Source organism: Aquarana catesbeiana, linkage group LG04, assembly GCF_042186555.1.
Source record: "Aquarana catesbeiana isolate 2022-GZ linkage group LG04, ASM4218655v1, whole genome shotgun sequence".
Classification (NCBI taxonomy): Eukaryota; Metazoa; Chordata; class Amphibia; order Anura; family Ranidae; genus Aquarana; species Aquarana catesbeiana.
Window position 1 is genome coordinate 398,149,546 of NC_133327.1, and position 27,021 is coordinate 398,176,566.

Consider the following 27,021-nt stretch of genomic DNA (forward strand, 5'->3'; position numbering starts at 1 on the left):
CACTATGGGCTTGACGGGCCTGTGTTTGTCTTCTTCTTGGTGGCAGCGGGATACTACTCATAGTAGGCACTTCACCAGCTTGAAATTCACTTATGGGACTCTCCACATCACCACGTGCTACTGCAGTGCTGGATGTACGACCAGGATGTACTAGGCCGCTGGTGCTTGCCAGTTCACCAGAAGGATGAGCGGCACTAGTACTTCTCTGCTCCATACAAGAGCCCCGCAGTTCTTGCACCTCAATGACAGCAGAAGAACGGGGTCTGGTACGCCTGACCTTGGCAGGGACCACGACTCCATTGTCAGAGCTATCTGTCAGGGTGCCGCTGCGGTCTACAGGTTCGTATTCTGAGTCTGAATCTGACAGATGAGTGACTTCCTCTTCACTATCTGTCATGCTCAAAAACATGTAGGCCTCTTCACTAGTGTACCTTCGATTGGACATTTTGGTCTCTAAATTTACTGGTACACTAGTGAGACTCACAGGAAAAAAAGCTCCTGACTGTCAGCGACTGCTTCAAACTCTGCAAAAAAAAAACTGTTAAGACCCGTACACACGATCGGACTTTCTGACAACAAAACTATGGAATTTTGTCTGAAGAGTGTTAGCTCAAACTTGTCTTGCATACACACGGTCACACAAATGTTGGCCAACAATTATGAATGTAGTGACGTACTAGACGTACTACGTTGTTTTTCAGGTCTTTAGCACCACCCTTTGGGCTCCTTCTGCTAATTTCGTGTTAGTAGAAATTTGGTGTGTGTTGATTTTTTCTCGTTTTTCATTTAGCACTTTTCGTGATTCTCAGTTCATTTCTGAACGGCAGTTCATCAACCAGACATGTTGCGAAATCAGAGGAGATAACGTGTTATTTATTATTGGCCTTGCTTTGACATTTTTTTTTTTGGTTAAATAATGATTTGATTTGGTATATTTTCTATATTTTTGGATGCATAGAATGCACTTTTTGGTTAAGTTCTATTGGCAGATAGCATGTCTAATTTTATTTGTTTTCTTTTTTAATGCACAATAAAAAAGTTGTGGAGAATAATATTTGGCTATGTGTTTTACTTCAAAGTTTGGGAGTAGGCAGTTACATTTTAAAAATCAAAATGTAAAATTGACAAGGGACACCAACATAGTTGTATCTTTGATCTTAAAAACTATGGGATAATGGTGTTGTGGTAACTTGCACAAAAAAAAAAACATAATAACATTATTCTTGATATCACTAGAAAAAAAAAGCCTTTTTTCTTTGCAATAACTCCATGAGTATCACCAGCAAAGCAGCTTCATTATTATCCCATTAAAGAAGAAGAGAATTGTGTGCTGCATTTGGAAATTTCATAATTTGCCATGTCACGAATGTTAATTCTCCATTACAAACGCTAGTTTACAAGACCGACCGCTTCTGCTTCAGAGCATGCGTGTTTGTACTTTGGACTTTTGTCCGATGGACTTGTGTATACACGATCGGAAAATCCGACAACACACATTTGTTGGCGGAAAATGTGAAGACATGCTAGCGGACGTATCTTAGCAGAAAGTCTGACAACAATTGTCTGATGGAGCATACACATGATCGGATTTTCCGCTTGACATCCAACATTTCCCGTATGAAAATCCGATCGTGTGTACGGGGCGACGCAGACCCTATCTGACACTAAAACCTGACTGATATCACCCGCCGGGTGATCAGGGGGTTAGACCTTTATTTAGGTAAAATACGGCGGGTGCCCTGACGCTATAAAAAATAAACTAGCTAACCAGCGTCACCTGTGACACTTATACAGTGAGCACTGGTGACAGGGGGTGATCAAGGGGGGTCCCTAGACCTATCTAGGCCTAATACTAATTACCCTAACCCTGAATTTTGTCACTATTGACACCAGTACAGTGATCAAAAAAAAAAATATGAACACTGCACTGGGTGACACAGTGACAGGGGGGTGAAGGGGTTAACTGGGGGGTGATCAGGGGGGTGGCAAGTGTGCCTACATGGACTGGTGTCAGTGTAGTGTTGGTGCAACTCACGGTTAGATGTTATCTCTCCTCTCACTGGAATAGAAAATACCCCACGAGGAGAGATGACATCACTTCCCCTGCTTTGTTTACACTTACACAGACAGGGGAAGAATCTCATTTGCCAGGAGCGATCACCAGGTCCAGGCCAGATACCATTGGCCTGGGGATTGATCGGTTCTGGATATAATCCGATTGTCACGGCCGCCGAGGAGGCGCGCGTGCACGCCCCCCTCAGCGGCCGCATGCACGACGTATAGCTACAACGCTTTGCGCAGCCGGACCAACCTGCCACATTATAACTGCGCCGGTTGGTCTGGAACTGGTTAAAGTTTGTTTTGGGACCTGGAGTCTGGAGATTTCAAAGTGATCCAGGTGGGATAAAATCTCTAATCCTGTGTCCAGGTATTCAGATCAGCCAGCATACTGATTGGTCAGGTTTGTGCTGGGCTTTTAGTAGTAACCTGACCATGGTTCTGGGCTCCACCCCGGCAGACAGGAGGCCTGGCCCAGGAGTCAGGAGGGCTCCACGTGGGAACCAGTGCAACAAGAGGCTGCTAGCTGTGTGCACCAAGTTGGTCCGTGAACAGTCTGTAGGACACGTACAAGGGCCTGAAGTGTAAGGCCAGAGCAGCAGTGCTGCAAGTGAGAGCCAAAAGGGCTGAATATCATTAATGTTGAAGGAGAAGGAATGCTGAAAACCCCTGCGAGGGTAACCTGTGTTTATGTTTGCTGAACTTTCTTTTAATAAAAATGGGCAAACAAAGCCCTTAAAAGAAGAAATAGCGAGTGGCGGTGTCCTTAAAGTCCTACATTTGATGCTAGTCCTTACATTTTACTTTTTTTTTTTTTTTTTTAGGAAATATCACTATAATTATTGAGGGTAAAATTGGGCTTTCAGAAAGAGACAGACCAGTTACAGTTTTGTATATTTAATGTACTTTGGTGATCACAATCAGAGTTTGTGTAACAATGTATCTTACATCATGCTATATCTCTAGCCAATGTGCAAGAAAAAAGTTTTCTGTTAAACCAAAAGTATGCAATAACAAAGAAACAGTGTTCTGCAGTCTGTGCTGTGTCATTTATTACATAGACAATTTAGGGAAAAAAATGAGACATTATTTCTCTTTTGGAGTTAGTATTGAAATATTTTATTTCAAGTTTCCATGAATGAAAACACCCAGGATTCTATTGGTGGGGTCAAAAGGCAATAAAGATAGAGTGAAATAACGGGGTCCCTACTCTACTGATAAGTCTTTGATTGTCACAAGCTCATATAAAAAAAAACAGAAAGATGAGTCAGTTAGACTATTGTCCTTGAACAGATTGCTTGAAGCCTTCAGAACATAGACAGGCTTTGATGAAAAGGTTGTTGCACTGTCTATGTCTGGATAAACAGAGCCAGTAATTATTTGCATGTCTCTGGATTTACTGAGCTGAATACAACAAAGGTTCTATTATATACACTTGATAAAGAGTTAGTGCAGGTTCACACAGGGGCGACTTGTTAGGCGACTTAGCCGGTCTGTACTATGGAACCGTTCTAATAGGAATGACTCAAGTCACTCTGATTTAGAAAAAGGTTCCTGTACTACTTTGGGACAACTTCAGGGCAACTTGCAATGACTTCTATACAGAAGTAATTTTGCAAGCCACCGCTGAAGTCGTATGCAGATCGCCTTGCAAAATTGCGCTGCAAGTCGGGCTGCCCCTGTGTGAACCGGCACTTAGGAATAATATTTTTTAGATAATGGGAACTGTGTTAGAGTTATTTTATTTTTTGGGTAGAGTTTAGTGCTTATTTTAAGGTTAGCACCAATGATGGAAAGGTATCCTAAAAACATAGGAATGTTTTTTAAAATTATTATTAACCGCTTGCCGACCAGCCGCCGTCATTATACTGCGGAAAGGCAGTATGATCCCACGAATTGCCATAGCTGTATGTCGGCTCGGGAACCCACTATTAGCCAGCGTGATCCCATTGGCCAGCGGGGGAGCCAATCAGGGCGTCTGGCAGACTCGATGTCTACCGGCCACCAGCGATCATTCCCCGCAGTGACAGATCGGGGATCTGCCTGTGTAACTGTCCATTCAACTTAAAACAGTTAAATTATATGTAGTTCATCTGTGCTTTTAGCTGTTTAATAACAATCACCATGCTCATTATGACTAAATTGCACAGGTTTAACCATGCCTTTTGAACCATGGCTGTTTTATATAAGCCAACCTCCTTTATCATTGTATCACTTTACATGTGCTGCAACACCTGCCCTGTGCTGGTGAAGCCACTATGCATGCATATGTCCAGGCATGATACTACTGACCTCAGGCATCTTCACTGTGTGCCACTCTCTCACCTAAGATAAAAAAATGGGGTTATGGCACTTACCTATATACTAAGGGCACTACCAATATAAAAAGGAACGGGGCTTATATTGAGCGTGCGCTAGGGACTAGCCCTACATATACTATGACCACCAGCCTGGTATTCTGTACTCAGTGCCAAATGTGAAAAAGAAAAAAGAGGTAATATGAATAGTAATAAACACCAAACCTAAAAGGTCATGTGTATAATATGAATAAAAAATATTATTTTAACCCCTTCCCGACCGGTGCACGCTGATGTACGTCGGCAAAATGGCACGGCTGGGCAAATGGACGTACAGGTACGTCCATTTGAATTTCCCGCCGTGCCATTTCATGCGCGCCGCCAGGAGCTTCGTGAGTCGGGTCGCGGGTCCCGCGGACTCAATCATTGCGGGGATACCCGCGATCGCGGAGAGGATGAACGGGAAGATGCTAATGTAAACAGCATCTCCTCATTCTGCCTAGTGACAAGTGTCACTCGATCTCTGCTCCCTGTCATCGGGAGCAGTGATCAGTGTAATGACACTGCTAGCCCATCCCCCTGCAGTTAGTAATCACTACCCTAGGACATACTTAACCCCTCCCCGCCCCCTAGTGGTTAACCCCTTCACTGCCAGTGTCATTTACACAGGAATCAGTGCATTTTTATAGCACTGTTTGCTGTATAAATGACAATGGTCTCAAAAATGTGTCAAAAATGTCCGACATGTCTGCCATAATGTTGCAGTCACAATAAAAATCGCTGATCGCCACCATTACTAGTAAAAAAAAAAAAATTATTAATAAAAATGCCATAAAATGATTCCCTATTTTGTAAACACTATAACTTTTGCGCAAACCAATCAATAAACGCTTATTGCGATTGTTTTTTACCAAAAATATGTAGAAGAATACGATCAGCCTAAACTGAGGAAAAAAAATGTTTTTTTATATATTTTTTGGGGGTATTTATTATAGTAAAATGTAAAAAATAATGCGTTTTTTTCAAAATTGTTGTTCTTATTTTGTTTACAGCGCAAAAAATAAAAATCGCAAAGGCGATCAAATACCACCAAAAGAAAGCTCTATTTGTGGGGAAAAAAAGGACATCAATTTTGTTTGGGAGACATGTTGCACAACTGCGAATTGTCAGTTAAAGCGACACAGTGCCGAATCGCAAAAAACGCTCTGGTCAGGAAGGGGGTAAAATCTTCCGGGGCTGAAGCGTTTAATTAATTTGATCCTAATTTGCAAAGACACAAGGTCTACCTTAAAAGTGCATGTGTTATGTGCATCCAAATAAGTGAATAAGAAGTCATCCCTAATGTGGTATAGCAAGAGTACCCTTAAAAATATATGTTGCTATGTGCATATATTGCATAAATATCACCAAAAAAATATAAGACCTATATGTCTAACCATTTAAAAAATAATAGTAAGAGGTGCATATGAAGTGCTGTTGCACATTTAAATATAAACATGTAAGTGTCCACAAGTGTTGCCTCCAATAAGAATAAAAATCAAAGACCAAAATAAAAATAAAACCCTAAACACCATGTATATACGATTATATATATATAGATAAAAAGTAGATATGATAAAAAATAGTCCACATGTAGATATTGATCAAATAATGTAGTAGAGATGGCAGAGATCATCATAAGTGACTAAAGTGCTTGCAGAGATATCCGGGTGACTTAAGTGCTCCCCCTCAAGGGCCCCCACTCACCGCTACCCATCACCCCTACAGGGGTAATGCGTATGACTGTTGTGTTCTAGAGCGCCAGTCCACCAGGGTGTATACTCTGTAGATCCCCAGCCGTATTCCTTTGATTCCTGGTCATTTGGACGGAACCAGTAAATTGTATACCATGAACAACGTGGATCTGACCCCGTCTGTGTTACTGGTTACGTCCAAGTTACCAGGAATCAAAGGAATATGACTGGGGATCTACAGAGTATACACCCTGGTGGACTGGCGGTCTAGAACACAACAGTCATACGCATTACCCCTGTAATGCGCACTTAAGTCACCCGGATATCTCTGCAAGCACTTAAGTCACTTAAGACGATCTCTGCCATCTCTACTACATTATTTGATCAATATCTACATGTGGACTGTTTTTTATCATATCTAATTTTTATCAATATATATCTATATAATCAAATATACATGGTGGTATTTTTAAGGGTACTCTTGCTATACCACATTAGGGATGACTTCTTATTCACTTATATGGATGCACATAGCACATGCACTTTTAGGGTAGACCTTGTGTCTTATCAAATTAATTAAAATAATATTTTTTATTCATATTATACACATGACCTTTTAGGTTTGGCGTTTATCACTATTCATATTACCTCTTTTTTCTTTTTCACATTTGGCACTGGGTACAGAATACCAGGCTGGTGGTCATAGTATATGTAGGGCTAGTCCCTAGCACACACTCAATATAAGCCTCGTTCCTTTTTATATTGGTAGTGCCCTTAGTATATAGGTAAGCGCCATAACCCCATTTTCTTTTTATCTTGTTATTGTCTAGAGCTCTTCTTTGGGAGCCCTATCAGGGGAGGCAGCTACCTTTATTTTCTTAGTTCTGTATATTTTTTATCTTTTCCTAAGCACGGCTATCTTCTATATTTTTTTCACTCTCTCACCTAAGGGCACTTTCACACTGAGTATCTCTGGGCATCGGTGGTAAATCGACGCTATTTTTAGCAGCGCTTTACCGTCACTTTAGCAGCGCTTTTCGACTGCTAGCAAAGAGCTTTTAACCCCCGCTAGTGGCCAAAAAAGGGTTAAAAGCGCCGGCTTTTCGGTGGCGCTGCCTATTGATTTCAATGGGCAGGGGCGCTTTAGAAGCAGTGTATACACAGCTCCTAAAGCCCCCTAAAGAAGCTGTTTTCAGGACTTTTTTTGACGTCCTGCCAGCGCACCGCTCCAGTGTAAAAGCACTCCGGCTTTCACACTGGAGTGAGAGGAGAGACCCTTTACAGGCGCTTTGCAGGCGCTATTTTTAGCGCTATAACACCTGTAAAGCACCTCAGTGTGAAAATAGCCTTAACCACTTCAGCCCCGGAAGGATTTGCCCCCTTAATGACCAGACCATTTTTTGCGATACGGCACTGTGTCGCTTTAACTGACAATTGCACAGTCGTGTGACGTGGTACCCAAACAAAATTGACGTCCTTTTTTCCCCACAAATAGAGCTTTCTTTTGGTGGTGTTTGATTACCTTTGCAGTTTTTATTTTTTTGTGTTATAAACAAAAAAATAGCCACAATTTTGAAATAAAACAATATTTTTTAGTTTTTGCTATAATAAATATCCCCAATTTAAAAAAAACAAAACAAATTTCTTCATCAGTTTAGGGTGAATATATTCTTCTACATATTTTTGGTGTAAAAAAAATCACAATAAGAGTATATTCATTGGTTTGCGCAAAAGTTATAGCGTCTACATACCAGGGGATAGATTTATGGCATTTTAATTTATTTTTACATTTTTTTACTAGTAATGGCTGCGATCTTTATTGGGACTGCGACATTGCGGCGGACAGATCGGACACTTTTGACTCATTTTTGGGATCATTGACATTTATACAGTGATCAGAGCTATAAAAATGCACTGATTACTGTGTAATGTCACTGGTAGGGAAGGGGCTAACACTAGGGGGCAATCAATAGGTTAAATGTGTTCCCTCGTTTGTGTTTCTTACTATGGGAGGATGGGACTGACTAGAGGAGGAGACATATTGCTGTTCCTACCTAGTAGGAGCAGACGATCTGTCTCTCCTCTCCTGACAGAACAGGGATTTGTGTGTTTACGCACACAAATCCCCATTCTGGCTCTCCTGCCGGCGATTGCGCGTGGCCGGCAGTCATTGCGACCACCGGCCACGAGCATCGGGTCCCTCTTCGTAAAGCCAGTGCGCACTTGCCTGCCATAGCTATTTACAGTACCTGACCGCAAGATTGTGTTTCCAGTGCAATACCATCACGCTGGTTCTCGGCGACAGGGTACTGTGCATGTCGCGCTGGCTCACTCATCGGGAAAGGAAAACTTTGTTTTCCTTCCGCGTTGAGTGACAGGCAGTGCTGACAGCTGTCTGGTATGAATCCTGAGGGGGAACGCCACGCCAAATTTTAAATGAAAAAAACGGCGTGGGTTCCCCCCCAGGAGCATACCAGGCCCTTAGGTCTGGTATGGATTGTAAGGGGAACCCCCTACGCCGAAAAATCGGCATGGGGGTCCCCCCAAAATCCATACCAGACCCTTATTTAATCATGCAGCCCGGCCGGCCAGGAAAGGGGGTGGGGACGAGCGAGCGCCCCCCCTCCTGAGCCGTACCAGGCCGCATGCCCTCAACATGGGGGGGTGCCTAGGGGGAGGGGGGCGCCCTGCGGTGCCCCCCCACCCCAAAGCACCTTGTCCCCATGTTGATGAGGACAAGGGCCTCTTCCCGACAACCCTGGCCATTGGTTGTCGGGGTCTGCGGGCGGGGGGCTTATCGGAATCCGGGAGCACCCTTTAATAAGGGGGCCCCCAGATCCCGGCCCCCCACCCTGTGTGAATGAGTATTGGGTACATGGTACCCCTACCCATGCACCTAGGGAAAAGTGTCAATAAAAAAAAAAGCACAGTACACAGGTTTTAAGAGTAATTTATTAGGCAGCTCCGGGGTCTTCTTCCGACTTTGGGGGGTCTCCAGCGAGGGGCCCGGTCTGCTGCCGCTGTCTTGTCGCCGCTGTCTCGCCGCTGCTGTCTCACCTCTTCTTCTCTTCTTCTGATGTTGACACGACGCTCTCTCCGGCTGGAATGCTTTGTGCGAGCTGCGGAGCCATTTATATAGGCGGTAACCCCGCCCCCTTGTGACGTCATGTTCCCAGCATGCGCAGGGACTCTGGCGTCACGCCCCCTTATGACGCCAGAGTCCCTGCGCATGCTGGGAACATGACGTCACAAGGGGGCGGGGTTACCGCCTATATAAATGGCTCCGCAGCTCGCACAAAGCATTCCAGCCGGAGAGAGTGTCGTGTCAACATTGGAAGAAGAGAAGAAGAGGCGAGACAGCAGCGGCGAGACAGCGATGACAAGACAGCGGCGACAAGACAGCGGCAGCAGACCGGGCCCCTTGCTGGCAATAGAGCTGGAAGAAGATAGCGGCGGGGCCTGGGAGAAGAGGCGGAACACCGGGAGAAGTCGGAAGGAGACCCCCCCGAAGTCGGAAGAAGACCCCGGAGCTGCCTAATAAATTACTCTTAAAACCTGTGTACTGTGTTTTTTTTTATTGACGCTTTTCCCTAGGTGAATGGGTAGGGGTAATCCAATGATAATAAAATTAAAATAATAAAGTTCACAAAGTTGACAGATGGATCTTCAGATGCTAAGCAAATAGTTTCTATATGGGTAAATACGTCAAGAATGAAGAGTTCTAATGCAGATAATAACTTATATGAATCCTTTCTCCAATCCACACCCTGTAAGTGCTAGCCTCTCACTTCAAGGAAAGACCCCCAAATGGGTCTAGTTGTGTATCAACAGATCAAGAGATGTCCTTTTCCTCCTCCTTGGGTAGATCTTAAACGGATGGTCACAGCAATCTCCAGGCTATTTCTCCACAGACCCTGAGTTCCACGACCAGCTCCTTTTTTAAAAAGTTATCTCAAGGAAAGACCCCAAATGGGTCTAGTTGTGCATCAACAGATCAAGAGATGTCCTTTTCCTCCTCCTTGGGTAGATTTTAAACGGATGGTCACAGCAATCTTCACGCTATTTCTCCACAGACACCGAGTTCCACGACCAGCTCCTTTTTAAAAAAGTTGTCTCAAGGAAAGACCCCAAATGGGTCTAGTTGTGCAATAAATTTTTTAAATTTTTAAATTTTAAATAAAATGTAAGTTTTTTACTACTACACTATGGAGGCTCTTCTCTTCTACCCTTTATCCCTGGAGACAACTTTTTAAAAAAGTAGCTGATCATGGAACTCGATGTCTGTGGAGAAATAGCCTGGAGATTGCTGTGACCATCTGTTTAAGATCTACCCCAGGAGGAGGAAAAGGACATCTGTTGATCTGCTGATGCACAACTAGACCCATTTGGGGTCTTTCCTTGAGACAACTTTTTTAAAAAGGAGCTGGTGGTAGAACTCGGTGTCTATGGAGAAATAGCCTGGAGATTGCTGTGACCATCCATTTAAGATCTACCCAAGGTGGAGGAAAAGGACATCTCTTGATCTGTTGATGCACAACTAGACCAATTTGGGGTCTTTCCTTGAGGCGAGAGGCTAGCACTTACAGGCTGTGGATTGGAGAAAGGATTCTTATAAGTTATTATCTGCATTAGAACTCTTCCTCTTCCTTTCATATCTTGGTGCTGGCAATACTACAGAAGTCAGTTGCTTTATTTTTATGTCATTATCATTGCATTATTTTGCACATTTAGCCTTTTGGAATTACATCAGTCATCCTTGTGAATTATTTATTGGATGTTATTATTATTGCACCAGTTTGCACATTAATTATTATATATTGCTACTAGCACTTTATTATTAGCACTTTACATTGCTATGATTGATTCAGAGGTACTCAGGAATATTATTAGCACTTTATTATTATAATTTTTGAAGTGGCATTTAGTGCTGCTTCACCATTTATCACTTTATATCTTGGTGCTGGCAATACTACAGAAGTCAGCTGCTTTATATTTATCTTTTGCACTTCAGCACTTTACTATATATTCTGCTTGCACAGCATATTAGTAATTTACTTTTTAAATATTGCTAAAAATTAAATAAGTGGGCCACCTGCCTGGCAATAAAGTGAGGCAGATGTCTGTAAATCACAACATATAGAGATTTACAAATCTGTTCACAAGTAAAATATTAAGCATACAGTATATGTATTTAAAGGAATGCTGTAGTGAAATATGTGTGCTAGTTCTGACCTCCGTCACAAAATAATAGTTGAGTGAATGTTTCTAGCTTCAGTAATTTCTGGGTCACTAAACCAGAACATGCATGCAGATTAGAAAGTCACAGTAAAGTCAGAATGCTTGACCAACATGAGTATTCAAAGTCAGTAAATCAGAAATTACTAAAGATATTGAGATCATAAAGCCTTCCAGGCAAATACAGGCATACCCCACTTTTAAGCACACAATGGAGTTTACTCACTAAAGCTGGAAAGTGCAAAATAAGGCTCACTTCTGCACAGAAACCAATGAGCTTCTAACCTCAGCTTGTTCAATTAAACTTTGGTAATAAAACCTGAAAGCTCAATGGTTTCTATACAGAAATGAGCCTGATTTTGCACTTTCTAGCTTTAGTAAATAAACCCCATTGTGTACTTAAAAGTGGGGTATGCCTGTATCATTTTTAAAAGAAGAGGTAATCAATGTCAGCTGCCACATTCTTTCAGTAAAGATTTCCTTTAAATGTAGCATTTACTAGTTTGCCTAAAATTCTGCTAACTGATGAACCTATAAATCCATAGAAAAGGTGCTACATAACAGACTGTGAGATAATATATACATTCTTCAGCATATGATCACTTTACTACAGAAGAATGAATAAGAAAATAAAATCACTTGGTCCTTTGATTTACAACCATGCAAATGACACTGATCATTAACCAATTCATCCAATCCACTGTGAATATGAACAAAATGTCATACTAAGCAAAACAGTGTTTTAACCATACCTACTAATGAAGGCAAAGGGAAAAGTAGAAGGAAGATGGAATTAACTAATTTCTGGGTTTGAAGTAATTATCACAGATGGCAAGGTCATACATTAACTGCATCTTTGTAAGGTTACCTTTTGGCTAAATTCTCTAAATCAATATTCTTTGCTTATAAGACTTAAGAAAATCCTGTTTTTTTTTTTTTAGTTTTTTTTTTGTTTATTCCCTAAAAAGGATTCCACTTAATTAGAACACAAGACAGAAACACAAATGCAATATAAATGCAAGACAAAAAAAAGCTATAGTGAAATGAAAGCCCCCGTGGTTCAATATTAATTAACACGGATAATTAAGTTCAGTTAAACATGACGTTTTACAAGCTTGAAGTGTATTTGTAGCTTGATCAACTTATATGCATAGTTAATGTTTTTACTTCTACTGCACGGTGGTGAAACACATTTGGGGAAAATTAGAAAAGACTGTCAAGAGAACCCAGCTATTTACTATGCAAATCTTTACTAGGATGCAGACATTCAGTAAAACATAGATTGCACGAGGTCAATAAAATTCTTTGTGCATATTTGATTAAAAGGTAACTTTCTAATCTGAACTTTTTTCCAGGTTGTTCAGATAAATACAAAATTACCACTCTGCAACTACTTATATATTTTTGGTTTTAAACAGCAAGTTCCGTTTAGTTTATTAAAAATAATGCAGTTGTTCCTAGCTGTATATGTGCCATAGATGGTAGAAATTAGGTACAGTAAATCTACCACAGAACCAAAGACAGTTGGCTGCAGCATAGACACTCCCAGTCCATAAAGTGGTTGACTTTATAGACACATGTGGCTTTTACTCAAAGTTGTGTAACACAAAAATAGATTTATTAAACAAAGATCTATTAAATATCAAAAAAACGCAGAATTCGATGAAAAAAGTATATTTATGGTTGGAGCCCTATGGCCAATACAGATATGAACAAGATAGACTTACCATAAGACTTACAACATGAAATGGACCTGAAGTGTGCCCTGGTCTGATGGACTGTATGCCAAAATAAGAGGGCATACCCAAGATTAGAAATTAATTTTTTGTGAAGGGAAATTCATTTGAGAAATGCCCTGAAAAAGGGGATGAGATGGTGGGTATCTCGTACAGGAAACCGACAAAGACCACAGGCGAGTGGGCTGGTTAAATACCCCCCGGGCTCCTCCCATAAATTCAGGCCACCATACTGGCCTTCTTACTTATGGTTGGAGCCCTATGGCCGATACGGATATGAACAAGATAGACTTACCATAAGACTTACAACATGAAATGGACCTGAAGTGTGCCCTGGTCTGATGGACAGTATGCCAAAATAAGGGGGCAAAAACATTCAGGTAGGGGTGTAGTATTATTAGTTTTCAGTGTTATTCATTGAGCAAGTTTTGTGAATGCTTGTGCTATTTCCACCTGAGGACTGGGGATGTACCGGGTGAAGCAGGCAGACTTCCAGCTGCCTAGTGTCTCAATGACATGAACTGGGACCTCATGCTGAGACGCGGTCGAGGCTGCTCCGATACGGAAAGAGTGATCGGAGTACTGACTTGGTTTGAGGTGTAGGTTGCAAAGAAGAATCCTCACATGTTTGACGAACTGGCAGGCACTCAAGGGTTTGGTCGGAAAAGGTAGTAGGGGACTAGAGTTTGACTGTTCCAGGTAGGCGAGTATGGTTCTGGACACCAGACATTGCTTGTTTTATAGAGGTGAATGTCTACCCTGGAGCCTGATTGCTGGGTTTTAGATACTGCAAGGTGAAGGATGAAATGGTCTTGGTAGCGAGCCAGGTGACATCTACGCTAAACTTGGCCGGCAGAGTTGCTTTGAGTAAACTTGCTAGGCCGCAAGAACCCGTAGTAAGCTAGGTAGATGGCCGTTTGTAAGACCAGGCTGGGGAGAAGGCCAAATGGTGAACTAGCAAGGATAGTAGACATATCCCGGAAGATGGCATTTGTTATCGGCAGTCGTTTAGCTTTGCTCATGGATTGTCATTTTGGATGCTGCGTAACATGACTCAGATTGTATGGGATGCGAGTAAAGATGGTTTTGGGGGATCTGGTAAGGCTAGAAAGTGCTGGACACCAGCTAAGTATATTTAGGGGTATCTCTGGAGGCCATGGTCCTGTAAACCAATGGTGGCCAAAAATTGCAGCAAAGCCTGTGGAGGCTGCGGCATCTGTCACTACCTGGGGTGATGGGGGTGATATTGACGGTATAAACATTCATATACCGTTCCAGGTAGTATGGAACCTTCCCACATTGATAGGTCTACTGCCGCGGTGTCTAAATAAGCATCTGATTGGGGTCCTCTGTCTGGGAGAGGAAGACCAGGAGGCGTGACACAAAGATCAACCCTGAGGAATGACACGTATTTGCAGAATTGAGCATTCTCAAGAGATACTGAAGCTGCTTCTTAGTACACCCCCGTGTATGGGTGAAGTCTTGGAGAACTGACCTGATGGGGGTCAGCTTGTCAAGGGGGAGGCTGGTCTGCATGGAGTTGTTAGATCGAAAGAGGTTAATGTAGACCTCGGGTATGGATTGTTTGAGTTTTGGAGACCACAAGCTGAAGGACGTAATGGTTTTAAAAGCGAGTCAGGTGGTGTCTATATAGTACCTGGCTGCCAGTGCCACTAAAGGTGAATTCGCTAGGCCGTAAAAAAACGTAAAGGGCCAGGTAGATGGCCGCTTGGATGACTAGACTGGGGAACATGCGAGGATTTTTGACGTGTCCCTAAAGATGGCAGTTGATATGGGCAAGCGTTTGCCCTTGGCTATGGGCTGATGCTTCTGGATGCCACGTAGAAGGGATCTTAATGTATGGGCCATAAACACAGATGGCTCTCTGGGGTCCTGTAAGGACAGGAAATGCTGGACGCTGGCTAGATATAGCCTAATAGTGTTACGAGAAGAAGCCAGCTGCATGTGGCAATACGATACCTGATGCAGAACGGAAGCTGAACTCAACTGTCCTAAGGGAGACATGACGGATAGGAAACAGTGAGTGGCACGTATGAAAATGCCACTGGAGACAAGTGGCCAATTAAGTGCCACTGAAAATGACGTGTGGCTGTTTGTGTGCCACTGGGAATGTGCTTGCAACGATTGCAAGAAGTTATGCTAAGTTACGTGCCTTGCAACAATTGCAAGAGCTGTGCTTAAATGTGTGCTTGCAACGATTGCAAGGAGTTATGCTCGGATGCATGCTTGCAATGATTGCAAGAAATTTATGCTTGGATGTGTGCTTGCAACAGTTGCAAGAAGTTATCCTTGGATGCGTGCTTGCAACTATTGCAGGGAGTTATGCTTGGATACATGCTTGCAAGTATTGCAAGAAGTTTTGCTTGGATGCATGCTTGCTATGATTGCAAGAAGTTATGCCTGGATGCGTTCTTGCAATGTTTGCAAGAAGTTATGCTTGGATGCGTGCTTGCAACGATTGCAGGAAGTTATGCTTGGATGCGTGCTTGCAACGATTGCAAGAAGTTGTGCTTGAATGTGTGCTTGCAACGATTGCAAGAAGTTATGCTTGGATGCGTGCTTGCGACAATTGCAAGAAGTTGTGAGTAGATGCGTGTTTTTTTAATGATTGTAAGAAGTTGTGCTTGGATGTGTATGAAATTAATCCGATATGAATCGGTTGTAAGTATGAAATGAATCCTATACGAATCGGTTGCATGAAATGAATCTGATACGAACCGGTTGTAGAGTGTATGAATTTAATCCAATATAAATCGGACTGTGCAGAGTATGAAATGGATCCGATACAAATTGTTGTGCTGCCGATGTGACTGGATTCGAATCGGACTGTAGCGTGTATGAAATGAAACCGATATGAATCTTTTGTAAATTGCATGTAATGAATCCTGATACGAATCGGTTGTAAAGTGTATGAAATGAAACCAACATGAATCGGATTATGCGACTATAAGGGGAAGTAGCAGTGAGGCAAAGGGTTTAACAAATGAATCAAGACCATGACTGAACTTCGAAGGAAGACGGGGTGTTTTTTTTTTTTTTTGTAGAGGCGTCAGAGATCAAACATCCATGGAGCCGTGTTTAAGAAAATAGAAAATGCACGAAGGATTCAATATGAAGTGACTGCCGGACCTGGGGTAAATGCCAGGCAACATGCGAACGATACCTGTAAGGCTGAAATGATGGGTGTGGATTGATGCGTTGTTGGTTTGAATGGATTCGACTCAAGCGACAAGTGTGTGAAATTAAATAAGTGAAATGTTTTGCCGTAATATAGGCACGAATCGGTATGCTGCAACTGCGTCAAACGACGAGTCAAACTGTGAAGCACGGAATGAAATGAGGCCAAGCCAACTGGGGCACACCGGGACGAATCGATGCATCGCAGATGCCATTGGATCAGAATCGGAGTGCAGTACGTTACAGTGAAATGAATGAAATGTTTGCCATGGAAGAGGCACGAATCGGTCGTGCTGCTACTGTGATTGACAACTAACCGGACTCTGGAGCATGTACTAAAATGAGGCCAAAACAACTGGGGCAAACCGGAGCGAATCGGTGCATCTCGGATGTTACTGGATTTGAATCGGGGCGCAATACGTGACAGTGAAATGAGTGAAATGATGAAATGAATAAAATGTTTTGCCATAACAGAGGCACAAATCTGTCATGCCGCGACTGCGACTGACAATGAACCGAACTCTGGAGCATGTACTGAAATTAGGCCAAAAATACCTGGGCCACGCCAGAACGAATTGGTGCATCGTGGACGTGACTGGATTCGTACCGGAACGTGATACGAGACAGTGAAATGATTTCCCATGAGAGAGGCACGAATCGGTGAGCCTCAAATTGCGACTGACAACGACTGGACTCTGGAGCATGTACTGAAATGAGGCCAAAAAAAACAAATGGGGCACACCAGGACGAATTGGTGCATCACGGATGTGACTATATTCGAATCAGAGCATGGTACATGGCGGTAAAATGAGTGAAATGAGAGAACTGAGTGAAATGAGTGAAATGATTAGCCATGACAGAGGCACGAATCGCTGCGCCACGATTGCGACTGACAATGAAGCGTGGCATGGACATGAGGCAAACAACAACAGACGTGCCTGAACGAACCGGTGCGATGCCTACGCGACTGGATTCGAATCAGAGTGAGGTACGTAAAATGAGCAAAATGTTTAGGCATGATAGAGTCACGAATCGGTGGCTAAGTACTACGGCTACGTGCAGAGTTTCTTTAACGAATGACTCGCAAGTTCCGTATTGGGGTTTGGGCAACACCAGATGTGTTAGCAAAGGATGATACATGAAATGAAATGTTTATACGAAACCCTACCTGTGACAGCCGAGCCAGACACGTCGTTTGAAAAAGTGCGAATGGAACCAAAAGCCTCGGAAAGTTTCGAACATGAAACTCACGAACGCCAACGAGTTGGAAGAGTCGGCCTAGTGACGTAATGTATCATGTGCAGGAAACCGACAAAGACCACAGGCGAGTGGGCTGATTAAATACCCCCCCGGGCTCCTCCCATAAATTCAGGCCACCATACTGGCCTTCTTACATATCCTTCACCCTACACCGTTAAAAAGACAATATTGTCTAAAACTCACGCATTAGAAAATGTTCAGACATCAAGTTAGCCATGATTGTAAATCGTAAAAATATTTGCCACTACCAGAGCCAATATAAAATGCATCCATCTAACAATTGTCATGTAATATCATATAGATTATTAAGCTCCCAAGATAAAGATCATCCCTTGATCATATGTACTCTTGTCCTTTAACAAATAGATCACAGAGAGATGATTCAATTTTCACAGTGTGGCTATTAACAGTAACCATATAGGGTACTGTTAAGACCATTACATGTGACAGGGCTAAGTTAAAGCAGACCACTAAATAACAATAAATCGGGCGGCACAGTGGTGCAGTGGGTAGCACTCTCACCTAGCAGTAAGAAGGGTCACTGGTTCGAATCCCGACCACGACACTACCTGCCTGGAGTTTGCATGTTCTCCCTGTGTCTGCGTGGGTTTCCTCCGGGTACTCCGGTTTCCTCCCACACTCCAAAGACATGCTGGTAGGTTAATTGGATCCTGTCTAAATTGGCCCTAGTATAGGTATGAATGTGAGTTAGGGACCTTAGATTGTAAGCTCCTTGAGGGTATAGGGACTGATGTGAATGTATAATATATGTGTAAATATATGTAAAAGCGCTGCGTAAATTGACGGCGCTATATAAGTACCTGAAATAAATAAATAAAATAAATAAACAAACACAATGGATAATCCTCCTCTCTATTGGGTGTGGTCATAAGGAAAAGACAGATATAGATAATATATTAGGGTCCCATCATAACTTATATATGTCACTATATCCTTATTTATAACAATTTGTTGAAAGCCATTGCTAAAGTGTAACAAGAGCAAGCAGGTAAGGATAGTGAATACGCAAATAAGCAACCATGAAAAGAGATGACAGCAACAAGGAAGCACATTTATGTTTTTCCAGATAGCAAGCTAGTGCAGATATCACTCTAGATATTGGCTAAAATTCCTATAGGCTATATAAAGAAAATAGCACATCAGGGTTAGTTACATATCTGGTTAGTTTTCCAAAGGTTAGCAAGCAGAAGCAGGCAAACTGGGATTAGTAGGTCTCCTAAAACAGTTCTTGCATGCACATACCAAGAATCAGTCTAATACTGTAGTTATTCCTTAACCCCCATCAGGTCTGCTTCGAACAACCTTTTATTGCAATACTCAAAATTTATGGCTGCTGGTATCTGCTGCTTAATTAAATACATTAACAAGATGCATTGCTTAACTTCCCTGCTTGAGTTCAGGCAAATCACCACAGTCCCAGGATAAAAAGAGGCATGGCCAGTGTGATATCAGGGCATGTTTTTGTCAACGAGTTTGACCCATTTGTGTAATTGTGTAACGAGTTTGACCCATTTGTGTAATTGGGCTTTATCAGGACAAGGGGATAACACAACTCCATCTATATTCAAATCATTCACTTGGTTTGCAGTGCTATGTCTCTAAGGCTTTTACTGGTGTGAGCCACTAAAAGGTGCTTAATAGAAAGATTTTGATTGTGTTTCCACATGGCTCAAAAAAATCAGGAAAGCCCATTTGCAATATACATTTTCACTCAGTTTTAAATCAATACATTTCTCTCTATCAGTATATGATGCATAGCTGTTTCCATAGTACCTTTTCTATACATGTGGTCTATATTGATGTAGAAAACAGGGTATATAAGTGCAAAAAAAAGCAATGACAATAACAAGGCAAGATCCTTGTCACTTACCTGACTATGGAGCCCAAGATGACAAAGGCAGCTTCTTGCACAATTCCCCTCCAAGCACCCCTAGTAATGGTTACAGGGACTGCTATGGCAGTGGAAGGGCACAGGTTCCGGGAAGCTGTTGTAGTGAGCAGAAGCTTGGAAACACCAGTGGTAGTATGGAGTCTGGTCACAAGCCTTGTTCAGAAGGGTACCAAGTCAGGAGGCAGAGACGTAGTCAAGGTGAGGTCGGTACCACATGCAAGCTGCAGATATAACAGGCAGGAGTGATCCAAGAAAGGTGTCAGATGTAGCTGGGTCAGTAGCAGGGTTGGCAGACTTGCCAGAACCAGGAACACAGGAACCAGAACTGACAACAATCCAGCACTAAGGCCAGGCAGACATTCAGATTAAATAGGCTGCTGGGTGGCACAATCTGCGGATCCATGCACACGCTTACATGCATGTGCCCACCATTGCTTATCTGCATGCGCATTCTAGTCCTTGCTCTTGGGATTCTATGCTCCCAATTCTGTACATGTGCATAAGAATGAGCACCTGCTGCACCGGAATAAGTGCCTACTGCATTAGATCCACGACAAACACATTATCCATACCATACATTTTTAGCAGAAAAATAGTATATCAAACTTATAAGGAGATTTTAATTATCCATGAAAACCTGAAAATTAACTTAAGTATGTAGCCCTTTAGGAGAAAGAGTATTACGTTTATATATACACATCTTTTCCTTTCTTTTCCATTCTCAACAAAATAGTATTCAAATTTCATGATGGCAGGCTCACGGCATAAATACCCTTCATCTTAAAACCTTTAGTTTTAACTCTATGCATGCTGGTAAAATGCTGGGCTAAAAGGGCTGTCAGGATCATTACCTCTTATATCTCTGATATGTTCAACAGTGCAGAACCTCAGTTTTAGGTCTACCACAGGCACGTCAAACTGGGTCTCCAGGGGCCACATGTGACGATATTGCTCTTTTACTGCAGCCCAGACACAACTGCCCCAGTTGTGTCTGGTGAGTTAACCAAAATTAAGGGGGCATGGAGGGGCTAAAAGAGCACCCTGAAAATCCTGATTACAGCACAGGCTATATCAGCAGTGCCAGAATAACACCTACTATTGAATACTGCACTGCAATGGATGGATAGTGGTCGCTATTGGATTCTACTCTGATATTTTATAAGTGTTTGCACTTATTACACGTTTCACTTTCTATTTACCTATGGTTTATACATGTATATAGGGGCTAAAAGGGGCTAAATCACCCATATTGTAATATTCTGAATAGGATTATGCATTCACTGATTTTTTTTCTCGCTTATGTTTCTATTGCACAAGCTTTTATGAGTTAGAGAACTTCACAAGAAGACGGAGGCTAGTGACCCAAGTGAAGAGATATTATGGTTGTAGGTTTGCTTTAGAATTAGGCCTCATGCACACAGGCTGTTAAAATAACGTTATGAAAACGCCAGTATCTTTGCAGTGATTTTTTTTTAACTTTTTTCAGCTTTTTTCAACGTTTTTGCAATAGCGTTTTTGAGCGTTTTTGAGCGTTTTTCCGCATTATCGTTTTTTAGCGTTTTTTAGCGTTTTTTTTTTCAAAATTTTTTTTTTTTTTCCCAATGGATCAAAAACGTTAAAAAAGGTTGGTGAATGATGTTTTTGAGCATTTTTAAGCGTTTATCAGCGTTAGAGTGTTTTTACAGCTGAAAAACGTCTCTCAGAACCCACTGGTCCTGGGTTTTTTTTTACAGCTTAAAAACGCCTATGCCATTTGCAGCTCAAAACCGCCCAGGTGGGCATGAAGCCATAGACTAACATAGACAGGCCTTTTTAAGCTGAAAAAAAGCTCAAAAAAGCAGTTGCAAAAACGTCCGTGTGCATGAGGCCTTAGGGTTATAGCGATGTGGACTGTAACCAGAAAGTTTTGTACCTTCCAGTGTTTTGAATGTTGTTTGCCCCTTGACTATTCGACAGTCAGAGACCTCGCACCTGTGCGCCAGCGGAGTGAGTTATGGGGCGTATAGTCCTTCTGGAATCTGCTGCTATACATTCTTGTACCCTAAGACTACAAATCCCAGGGACCCTTGCTTATCACCCTTGATGATAAAGAAGCTTCGGAAACCTGGGCACGTGTGACAGAGAGAGAGGTCACGGTCTACTGCACGGAACATTAATTCCACCACAAGGCCAGAGAGGCCGAGTCCTGTTACCCACTGACGGACATCCTGTTACTAGCATCATCTACAGTGCCTACCCATCGGTGCGGACATGTGGGGAAAGTCGCTATGGAAGACCGAGACAGAGGAGCCACTGCCGAAGTGTTGCCATCCATGTTCCTGTCCAGAAGATGGCGAAACGATTTGGGTCTTTGGTGAGAGAGCAACCTGCTCAATCTTTACCTATCCACTACCACTATTACCAAACACAGCGCACACACATATTTACCCAAGAACACTTTACTGCATTGCTGAAACACTGTACTCAGAAGCCTTATGCCGCATACACACGATCGGAAATTCGGCCAGCAAAAGCCCGATGAGAGCTTTTGGTCAGAAAATGTGACTGTGTGTATGCTCCATCGGATTTTGCTGGCCGAATTCCAGCCAGCAAAAGATTATGAGCATGTCCTCAATTTTTCGGTCGGAAAAGTTCCTATCCCACAATGCGATCGTCTGTAGCAATTCTGACGCGCAAAATTCCTACGCATGCTCGGAAACAATTTGACGCATGCTCGGAAGCAATGAACTTCATTTTCTTGGCATATAGTAGTGTTGTACGTCACCGCGTTCTTGACGGTCGAAAGTTCAGCGAACTTTTGTGTGACCGTGTGTATGCAAGGCTAGCTTGAGCGGAATCCCATCGGAAAAGCCATCATATCTTTTTCTAATCAAAATCTCAATCGTGTGTACGCGCCATTAGGCCTACACTACTTGGAATCTATTGCTTCATCTGCCACCAAACGGATTACAATTAACAAGCTCCAACTAGCTAGCGAAGAATAACAGATCTGCCACATGGAACTCTACTGCCATCACTTATAGGAAGCCTGTATACATATACATGTATAACACCAGTGGGAGATTAGCTCTTCCATTAATATAGCATAGGCTGTTTAGATTGCATTTATTTCAGTGTGGCCACAAGTGTATTTAACTAAAACATCCACTAGAAGGTGACCTAGGATCTGAATATAGTGTACACTTGTGTATATAACATTATTCATTGTTCAACCATTGTTGTGTTTGGGAGGAGTCTGTTTGCTGAGTTGGCGCTGTTATCACAGCTCAGCGGATTTACTCCTTTCTTTGTACAATAACTTTTCCTATTTGATTCAAGTAAAACATTTCAGAACCTTATACTATTGAGTTGCTTGATTCTTGCTTTATAGTATTAACAGGATTCTGAACCCAGAGCGTCAGGTGGGGTGTGGAAGGTTCACTTGGTCATGGCCTTGCAGATGAGCAGGTAATTCTTAGCAGTCCTCAAGGGGCAGTGCTACAGGGTTAAGAGAGATGTTCAGAGCATTCGATTTTGAGCAATTTCAAGGCAGCGTATTTCTTTATGCTGACAGATGTGCTCCACTAACAGTCCAGAGCTAATACAAATAACAAAAGTCAATAGAGGGCAGCCTGGGGTTGTCACTCAATTAATTTGAAAAGGGCACAATCTGAAACCATGGTATTTAACAGTTGTGTTCAGTTTAGCATAAACTGCACCTACCCAGGTCAGGAAATCAGAACCGAAACACAGAAGTGCACAAATACATTCTTGAGAGTGTCAAAAGGCTTGCACGTGTCAATATAAAAAGACATCTTGTTTGGAATCTCTTGTGAGCTAAATAATTAGGGAGAAGGGCATGTATTATGGTATCAGAAGCTATTGCCTTGGGATAAAACCAAGTTAGTCTCTATGAATGAGATGCTTAGGAAAAGCATTAAGTATTTTAGCAAATGCCTTAGTCAATATTTTAACATTAACAAATTAGGATGTAAATTGCCACAAGACTGTATATCTTTGCCTGGCTTTGGAAGCATAATAATGTATGCAATTGAGAAAAAAAAAGAGAAAAAAGGGGAGGGTGGGGAAGTGGGGCAGTTGCTGAAGCTGACCATACACTTGTTCCCAACCTCAATGGTTGTGGTGGACTATCTCGGTACTGCTAAAAAAACAATACAATTGATATATACATTTTTTTTATCTATTACATTTAAAAGTAACATACAAAATTAATTTAAAAGCAAAATTGAAAGAATCATTAAACAAATACTCATGGTTGCCCCAGGAGATATCTGTTGATGTGTGTCTCAAAGGTTGGCTTTTCCTCTAATAGTTTTGCGGTGCATTCACCGCTTCTTCAGGAGGAATAATCTATAAGACAAGTACTGAAATGAAGCACAGATCAAGTAAATTGCACTTAAAGATTTTATACAATTATGATTCAGCAAACAGTATATATAGAGAAAAAACGAATTGCTCACCCAACGGATAGATGGCCATGTGTGAAACCAAACGGCTCGAAAACCCGTTAATGTATTAAATAATTTTATTATATATCAATTATATTGTTTTTTACCAGTACTGAGATAGTCCACCACAACCATTTGAGGTTAGGAACAAGTGTATCAGCTTCATCAACTGCCCCACTTCCCCGCCCTCCCCTTTTTTCTCTATATCAATCTGGATGATGGTACTTTGTTATGTCTAGTTAAATTATATTATGTGAGGCTATACTCCAAATTAAATAATGTATGCAATTGATAATATTTCCTGCAATTGATAATATTTATGGATATATCTAAGCTATACACCAGCAGTTCTGAATGTACTGATGGCTAAAAGGGGCAAAAAATAATAATTTGCATGACTCTGCACTCTTACCCATAAGCAGAGACTAAGGTGTTGAATTACTAAAGGCAAATAAACGATGCACTTTGCAAAGTGCAGTTGCACTCTCCAAGTGCAGTTGCTCCAGAGCTTAGTAAATGAGGTAAAGCTTCACTTTGTAAAGCGTACCCAATCACATGCAAGGGAAATGAAAAAAAACAGCATTATTGCTTGCATATGATTGTATGATGGAAGTGAGCACAGCTTCTGCTCATTTACTAAGCTCTGGAGCAGCTGCAAAGTGCACAGTCTATTTGCCTTTAATAAATTAACCCCAAAGTGCCTTGTTTGAGTTTTGTGCTCAAAGTGAGGATGCTTTAAGAAGGCAATGCAGCATATCAGCAAACTTAAAGTGGGTGTAAACTTTTTTGTTGTTTTGTACCTACAGCTAAGCCTATAATAAGGCTTTCCTGTAGGTACAGTAAATATCTCCAAAATGTGCACTGTTTAGGAGATATTTGCATTTGTGGCAGCTGGTGATGTCACTGGTGCATGTGCACTGCGCTCTGAATGGACGGCATGCCATCCATTGAGAGAGCTGTGCTGCGGCCGTGACTCCCCCTGCTAATGCTGTCATTGCGGCTCAGTGCACATTCAAGTGGCCGGAACCTAGAAACCTGCAAGGAAGACTGGGTGAAGATGCATTCTCTGTCAGCAATCACAGGGTGCCACTGGAGGGATCTGGAGAACCCCTTAGTCTCTTTTAGGTAGGTCTGTCATAATGTGCTAGTATGTGGTATACTGCATACTAGCACATTATCACATTACCCTGTGGGTAATGTGATAATGGAAAATTTCAGTGGTTAAGACAAACAGGTTGCATTGGATAATGATTAAGCACTGATGTGTGAAATGCATCTACTACTGGTTGTCCTGGTTTAGTATGTGTTTCCTGTATTTTAACTTGGATATTTTCAATAAAGAAGGTTTGATTTTATTTGATTTGGAGTGTCGTCCTCTTCATGAATTTTGTCATGTTACATTGGTTGTCTTCAATTTTAGGTAGGTGGATTTTATCCAGAAAAGGTTATGAGTCATGAGGCACTGTGTTAGCATGGTTAAAGTTTTGCCAAGTGGTATTTAAATGTATCCAAAATCTTGATTGGATTATATCTGCAAGTGTTGAGTCTTGTTATAAAAAAGAATGTGGGTTGTTGGGGGGAGAGAAGGAGCATAGTGTATTACCCAAAATGGTGCCTGTCAAAAAAAACACACATTCCATCTGCTCTAAATACCTGCACTAATTAGCCTATCCCTGATGAGCTTCCCCATTGCTAGGCAATACCTCTAACTTGCAAAAGGTTCCTCTGATTGGCCCACCTACTGCTTCCTTTTGAAAGCTGTCTCCAAACTTCGTCTATGCTCACTATTGAGCTAGTGTTCCTTCATGCTGGTTTGGTTCTAACCCAGCTTCTTCACTTCAGCTTTTGTAAATCTACTTGTGTACTGACCTTGATCGGTTTGACTCCCTCTGCCTTTAGTCTTGGATTACTACATCTCCATGTATGACCCAATTCCTGACCCTGCTCTGTGTTTACTGATTTGAGCTCTCTATGTATTCTATATTTGCCGCTATAGTTGTTGTTTAAATCCTCACCTCCACCTTGCCTGTTGTCACTGCTGTGTGCACTACCCAGTATCTGACCTATGTTATTATTACCACCTCTGCTACTGTCATCGACATCTATGCTATCACCAGATAATTGCCACACTGCCAGACTGCCAGCTCACACTACGTGCAGATCTACATTTACTTCTTTTTGACCACAATGACTGTAAATTTACCATTACTGTGATAATACTGGTGTTACAGTGCCTATGTCATTGCTGTTGGCGTAAAATGTTTGCCATGCCCACCTGAGGTGAAGTTCTGCTATGTCAATACGGCAATGAATGAGATTGATTCTAAGTTGTTTACCAAGCTTGCTGTTGCAAGTTGTGGGGCTGCATTTAAAGACATCAGGGGCCTTATCCAGCTCTGACTTTAGATGGACACTAAATATGTTTAGTTATAGGATTTTTATGGTGGAAGGCATCCTGGATTATATAGATAGGATCACAAAAAGGAATGATTAAAAATGGAAGCCTTAAGTTACTTGCAGGATGAGCTGTCATTTAACAACCACATGATCAATTCAAGAATGAGTAGAGTGAGGGTGTGAAAAGTAACTATAATCTTTATAGGTGGGAATGGTGCTGCGCTAATCCATATAGATGCACTGATGTATAGGTGTAATCGTGCTAAGGTATTGCTGGGTCAGAAGCTAATCACCTGCACTAGGTATACAATATATATTAAGCTTAAACAATCGATAAAGGTATAAGCGTGCTGTGCCCAAAAAAAATTAATAAATAAATAAAAAATGAAATAAGTGGGACTAGCTGGACTAAATCAAATTGTAATATATAAAAACATCAACCTGAGTGTTATAAACATGCAGTGTCAAACTTCGCATATAGTGCACAAAGTAAATAAATGGATATTTAAAAAATAGATCACACGCAAACAAAATATTATAAAACACAAAAAGTGCAATGTTACACTGTACGTCCGGAGAGATCACAATGTCTGTGACAAATGCAATAAAGTGTCCAGTGCCAACAATAAGTGCTCAAAATTGTCAGAGGACAATACTATAGTTCAAGAAAAAGTGGCTTGTGCAGCAGAAAACAACTCCAATGCTTCATCAAACGTGCCAAACAGTGAAATAGTGCAGGCAGCAACT

General features: G+C 41.8%; 1 protein-coding gene across 3 annotated transcripts in view; it reads left to right on the forward strand.

Moving 5' to 3' along the window:
* Positions 1-27,021, forward strand: part of NKAIN2 (sodium/potassium transporting ATPase interacting 2) — a 1,596,052-nt gene that overhangs the window by 1,204,058 nt on the left and 364,973 nt on the right. The gene's annotated exons all lie outside the window — the stretch shown is intronic.